We start from the raw sequence: 7,324 nt of genomic DNA on the forward strand, positions 1-7,324 counted from the left end.
TCATCTGTCCCCACCAGCTGGATAGTGCACGGCCCATCCACAGGTTGGCTTGGGCCTATGGACCTCCCCCTAACCCCCTTTCTTTACCCTCCCCTCCCCAGCATGCCAGATCCACCCACTTCGCTGCATGCAGCACCTGTTCCAGCTGGTCCAGGATGCACCCTTCATGTTGCACACTCTGGCCAGCCTGGGACACACGTTGCATGCAGAGCTCACTGGGGTGCTGCATGCAACGAGATCCCAAACTGGCTGAAGAAGGTGCTGTGTGCAGCGTGCATCCCAGACCAGCCAGACTGGGTGTCAGGTGCTGCGTGGGTCAGCTATCAGACCCAAGGTAACACTAGGGACCAGATAAGGAGGTTCTGTGGGCTGGATCCTCCACCCAGGCCATATTGGTCACTAGGGTGACCACCTGTCCCTAATACGGTGGGATAGTTCCAAAATGTAAACTTCAAGTCCTGGTCCCAGGTTGAATGACTCTGTGACAGCATTTGTCCCAGATTCCCCTGGACATAGTCAATTATCTTTCCAGCATCTTGTGCTGGGATCTGGGTTTTCTGTTTGCTGTAAAAAAAAACCATGGGAAATCACAGGTTTCCTCTTCCAGGCTGGCAGAGTTCCAGGCTGCAAGGGGCTGGGGGAGCAAGGTGTAAGGGGTGCCACATGCATGTGTGCATGCATACACCTGCATGTAGCTAGGAATATAGGCCCAAGCAGCAGTGGAATGCAGCTCCCCCAGCTGCTGCAAGTAAGTCTGGGGCAGGGGCTTGCAGATTGAGGCCCTTATGATGAAGGAAGGAGTGGGGCAGAGTTGGTAGCTGGAGCTGGGGTAGAAGTACTGCCCAGCTGAGGTGGTGTATAGGGCCCCAGGGCCCGGGCAGGAATGTGCAGCTATGGGGCCTGGCTGGGGAGCGGGATAGAGCCACAGGCAGCTCATCCAGGGGTGTGGAAAGGACACGTTTCCCACTTTTGTATTGTGAAACGGTGGTCACCCTGTGTGTCACCCCTGGAGTAAAGGATAGCACTAGTAAGCTGAATGTGAACAAGCGCTAGTGGCAGGAAGGACACTTCACCAGTGAGTTTTAAAGATACTTGCTGACATCAGAGGAATAGTAAGACTCACAGACCAGGGGTTGCATTTCAGGCTCCGGAGGGGAGCGTCTTCTAGTAGGAACAGGCTCTTATGCTCACTGAGCCCTACTTTGACCTTTGGGAGGTAGAAGCTGGCAGGGGGTAAAGACTTTGATTGGAACAATCTGATTGAGACAAGTGGCTGGTTTATCATCACCAGTGTCTATACCAAGCTTGGCAATAGTGGCTGCAATTTTTGCAACCCCCTAAATCAGTGGCCAAGGCTCGTGCCCTCTCACTCCCCTTTAGTTATACTGCTGACACATACTGACTACCCTTCTGCATATAAATTATATTAAATACTTACTGGTAACACAAATTAGATTGTTTTTAGATTATGTCATAGAATCACTTAATTTTCCTCAGTTCTACATCCTCCCCATTCTTCTGTCTTGCAGTTACAGAAATCGTTCAGCACAAATAAAATTAACCTTGAACTAATTTATACTTCACAAGCTGTTTCTTTCATCATATTTTATTTTCTTGCCATCTCTGTTTACTAAGCATGACACAAGAAACAATGTTTTGTTCTCTCCCCATTAATTCAAGTGTTTTTGTGAAGCACTGCCACCATAAAGCTGCATTGCATTAGTACAAAACCTATTTTCTGAATAAAATTGACTTCAGCCTAAAATGTTTGGATCCATCCCCCAGCCCATACCGGCACACACACAAGTCCATAAACCCTGTATACACACCCCCACACATGGTGAAGAGCAGTATTTTAAAAAGTTAACAGTAAAGCCATAAGATAGAATCAGATTTTATGGCTTTTATGAATAACAGCTCAGAGCCAAGGAGGCCCTCGACAAATCACATACACTGGTGTAGTTTACATTGCTTTTGTACACCAGCTTGAACTATATTGAAAACAGGAACAGACAGGTATGTTTATCCCAAGATAGCAAAGCCAGCCTTAGGAGTGGGAGATGAAAGCCACCACCCAGGACACTGTGGTCAGGGGTGTGCCAAACACACACGCGTGCGCACCCATGAGCCCACACTCACAGGAACACTCTTCTCACCCTGCCTTAGGCAGGAGAAAAAGTACCCAGCCCAACCCATCTTCTGCCTCCAGCCCCTGCTCAGGAGGAGCCAGGCCAGGCATGTGGTGGGTGAGATGACACCTGCTCCAGTCCACCTGCCTTGCTACCATGCAGCAGCAGTGGTGCCTCTCTGCCCACCTGCCTGATGCACCATGCTGCTCCAGCTCTGAAGGCAGTTCATACCATATGCAATAGGGCTGTGCGAAATTTTGATGGGTATTTCATTTCAAAGCTGTTTCGACGTGTTTTGAGCTCGAAACAATGAAATCGAAACAAACCAAAAAGCTTTGAAACAGCTTCAAAATGAAATGAGGGCACTTGAAACATCTCAAAAGTTTCAAAACAGAAACTAAGGAGAGGGAGGGGGAAGGACTGCTCTCATATTGACATCTAGGTCCTGGTTCAATTCCCCAGCTCCCTGATCAATTCCCCCAGCTCTTCTTCCCGGGGGCACTGGCCCCTGAATGATGTGGGATGACAGCAGGCTGCTGCTGCCAGCTGGGGATGGCGGCTGCTCTGGCTTATTTCCCCAGCTGGCAGCAGCACGCTGCTGAAAAGCCGTGGGCAGATCCGAGGGCCACACCCCCCAAGGCTGCTCTGGCTTATTTCCCCAGCTGGCAGCAGCACGCTGCTGAAAAGCCGTGGGCAGATCCGAGGGCCACACCCCCCAAGAAGAGCTAGGGGAATGATCAGAGATGAGAATTGAACCGGGAACTCCGGCTGACAGGTACAGCTGCCCCAGCTCTGGGACAGTGCATGGTACCCTGCCAAGCTGTGCTACTCCCGCATGATGGTGCAGCCACCGTGTGGGTGCCCGGGGGGGCTCTGCCATGAGTGCCCAGAGGCCTCTGGCAGCGCCAATTGGGCATTTTTTGTTTGTTTGTTTGTTTTTTTTTAAAAGCACTGCACCCACCAGCTGCAGAGCACATGGATGACAGCAGGCTGCTGCTGCCAACACCAGCACCTGAGTCTGCCCAGCACAGCCTGTGCCAAGGGCTGGGAAGAACCCAGTGCTGGCACTGGCCTCAGCCGGCAGCCTGCTGCCATCCCGTATGCAGATCTGGGGGCCTGCACCCCCCCCCAGGAGGGCTGCAGGACTGTGCCAGACTCCTCCCGGGGGAAAAGGCCCCTGGATCTGCTTGTGGGATGACAGCAGGCTGTCGCTGCTGGCAAGCAATACTAGTTTTGCTTTGAACAGTTTGAAGTGCAGTTTCACAAACCCCCCCACACCCTTCTCCTTGAAATTTGGCAGGCTTCATGCCCTCAGAAGGGGAAACCATCCCTGCAATTTTCATCTGAATCAGGCAAGAAATTAGAAGTTACAGGCATTTTCGTGATTCTCTATTATAGCCTATGGGCAAAACGTTGAAATGCATCGAAACAGCTTCAACGAAATGAAACAGAACAGTGCTTTGCAACAGCAAAATGAAACACCGTCCCTTCGAAACAGAAGTCGAAACAAAATGGTGCTGTTTTGCACAGCCCTATTATTATACCTTGCTGCTAGCTGGTGAGGGTGCAGCTGATAGACTTTGCCTTTAACAAATAGCTACCTTGAGATGAAAGCAGTCAAATAAAACCTAGTATAGTTTAACATCGGTAGAATATTACCTCTGTTCTTTCAGGGGTAATTCTCCAGATTGGTAAAGTTAGCCCAGCATAGGTATTTACGTGAGCTATCCAGTACACATGCCCCCTCCCCCACCCCACACATATAATGTAATGATGATCCATGCCAGAGTAAACATTATATCTATCCAGCGGCAGAGAATGCAGTGAACCTTCCTTCCCATCTGTGAATTGCTGGGTTTATTTGACCCTATCAGTCTTTCCTGCCTGGAACAGGGGGGCTGGACCCAATGATCTCACAAGGTCCCTTCCAGCTCTAAACTTCTGTGAATACGAGGACAGGAAGGATTGCTGCCCTGGAGTGCTCTGATGGGGACAGAGGAGTGAAGCTATCCCAGAGGAAGCAGCAGACTGCATTCCTAACATGTAATAGCCTATACTAGATCTGTGCAAATAATTCATTTTCTATTTCAGTTACAGTTCTTAAAAAATGTTTAAGAAAAAAAAATGGTAGTTTGGGGTCCAGCTGAAACCCCCTTTTTTTTTTTTAAATAATGTTTGCAGACAAATAAAAAGTTTATAAAAAGCCTTTTGGAGTTGAATGAAACCTTTCATTTCATTTTTAAGCTTTATAAAACTTCAGTTTTTAACGATTCCAAGATAAACTTTAAAAAAAAATCCTTTTGAATAAAAGCATTTAAATGTCAAAACAATGTTTCAACCTTTAGAGGTTTTTAGCAGGTACCCCCCCAGCAAAAAAAAAAAGTGTTTCAGTTGAAAAATTTTACCCAGTTCAGGTATGCAAGCTTCTTAGTGCTCAAAGTCATTTAAGGAGACATGTCTCCTGCAGCAATAAATCACTGCACCTTTCTAGACTACCTGGTACAATCTAGTCCATGCAACTAACGGTAAATAAATGCCTGGGAGAGATGCATCAGATTAAGTAAGCCTCACATGTAATTAATAAATTTCTTTATCAGTGAACCCAGAATTATTTATGTAAATGGCAAGCCATATTTAAATTTCTTGTGGTTTTCCAACACACTGCAAAACTTGTGCTTTGGTAAAATATGTAAATTAGATTAAAAACTTACAGTGATTAATTGCTTCATTCTTCTTTAGTTGCAGCTAGTTGTTTTCAGTACCTGCTAAATATTTAATGACCCGTCTTTTGTTTGCATTACTGTGAAAATGGTGAATCTGTCTATATATCATTTACAGATTCTGTTTGTTGTTGCCAACTCTGTCTGTGTCAGACTGCAATCTCTGTGTTGAATGTGGGATTTAATTGCCTTCTCTTCCGTCTCCTTCTGTATATTGAACCAATACCTTCAGAAGCTGTTAGGAAAAAGCCTTGCATCTAGCAAAGGGCTAACACTGAGAGCTGTTATATGTTCATATTTCTCTGTCAGATGGGACATCTTTAGGCAAAAGATTTCTCTACCCAACAGGGAAAACCAGATTTTCATATCTGAAGTGGAAGGTGGAAGTAACAACCTACTGATGGGAGACTTTGATTGCACCTTCAGATAATCAAAGAGGGCTCTAACAAGTTTTCAAAGGGAGGGAGCCGACAAAGGGGTACAGAGGTTATTAAAAAGGATCTCTCACCAAAATCACTTCTACAAATGTTTACTTTAATAAAAGGCAACATTCTATTAAACTGATTTTTTTCTTTGCAATAGCAGTTTTAATGGTGATTAAGTCAGCAGTGTGGTTTCATTGTAGCTTCTCCTTTCACAGTGGTGTAAACAAGAAGTATCAGGATCCACATTTAATAATAAACACCTGCCCCCAAGAATGTTAGTGAAGGTTTTGCCCTTCACTTTTATAGGAACATTTATCACTGCAAAAAACAATGCAAAATATGCACCGATCATTTAAATTATATAGTGAAGCAGATGGTGCCAACCAGAAATAGTCAATAAATAGTAAAATATTTCTCCACTCTCAGCAGGCTCCAAGTAGGTCTTTACTTCACAACTGTGGACTGTATATATAAAGTAAATCCCTACCATCCCTTTGTCCATTGGACCTTACAAAAAAAAGAGACCAAGAAGGGAAAAAGGAAAAGAACCAGATCTAGCACCTATAACATATGTAAGTATTGAACTACTGAATGAAATGCTGGTGAAGGCCTGCTTCTGCTGCTGCCCTCTGTTTTTTTACACTGTTCTGTTCACTTCAGTCTCAGGATCGCTCAAAGTACTACATTAGATCTTGTGTGTAAAAAAAAGCTTGTACCAGCAACTATTCTAGTTAGCCACCCTTCTGGAGGATGTCACCTTAAAGATACACACTTTGATCTTCCACTGCTCTGCATAAGATGCAAGTCACACAAAAGTAAGACACATGAAGCCAGGGGAGTTGCACCTGCCATGAAGCTCACACAACATAATGGAGAAACAGCCCCATAAGATCTGATTCTCATCTTCAAATAGTCATTATTGGAATGGATTGATCCTCCTCTCACATCCAGTGCGAGTTAGGAGTAGCCCCACTGAAGTCAGTAGAATTACACCCATTTTAAATCTGTGAAAGAAGAATCAGGCCAGTAACTCTATTAGCTTCAAGGGAGTTCATCCTGAATAACAAATTCAGGTACTGTTAGAACATTTCTAAAAGTGCAGAGAAAGGTACTGTTAGAAATGTTCACAGTTATGTGAAATTCAACCCTGAGCCAGGGCCCCACACCTCGCACTGCATGCCCAGAATATAACTGGCAAGTTTTGAATTCAGGGCAAAACCCTGCCATAGAGCAGGCTGGGGGTGGGGAGCAGAGCAGCAGCATCTGTCTTACCTGCCCAGAGGGCTCAGCATCCCTGGTGCCCTCTGCCTCCATGGCTGTTGCTGCTGCTACCACTTCACCCCAGGACCCAGGTAGCAGCTTAAAAGGATAAACCAGTTTGCTTTACCTTTTAGGCATTTTACTAAGAAGAATAATGTTAATATTTAGATATGCTTACTTAAAAAAAAAAAAAAAAATCACAAAGACTAAAAATCCTTTAAGTAAACCAAAAGTAATATAATGCAAAGGTCAAATTAAAGTCACAACTGAAGCTAACTCAATAACTCAAATCACTTAACAAGTAGGATGTTGTCTTAATCATCAGTTTCTGCAATAATCCAATTAAATCATGAGCCGATGCAAGAGAGATGCATATTTTGTCAATTCTGCATCAGGAGATGGAAGGAGTTGTTTTTTGTTTTAACCTAAGCCACAAATAAGAGATCCCGCCTCAACGGTGAAACATTAGCTACTGCAGGAAGTGACTGTCTGTTTTGGTTTCAGATTCTGACAGTTTTAAGGAAGTACAGAGATCATTTTTTTAACCCTTCCTTCAATGCTATTACTCACATCCTCCTAGATCTCCCTCTTGTGATAGTAGCTATAGGTCTACTTCTCCTATTCCTTTCACCTTTAAGAACATGAGAGTTTCCTGTATGTTTATAAGACAAGAGCAACTAGCAAACACCGCTCAGTTCTTGACACGCTTGTCATTTGATTTTAGGGAATTGTTAATGGCTCCATTCCTCACACTGGCATACACAAGCTCACACATACACAGTCCTCACAT

The sequence above is a fragment of the Alligator sinensis genome, unplaced genomic scaffold (assembly GCF_000455745.1).
Source record: "Alligator sinensis unplaced genomic scaffold, ASM45574v1 scaffold980_1, whole genome shotgun sequence".
Lineage (NCBI taxonomy): Eukaryota > Metazoa > Chordata > Crocodylia > Alligatoridae > Alligator > Alligator sinensis.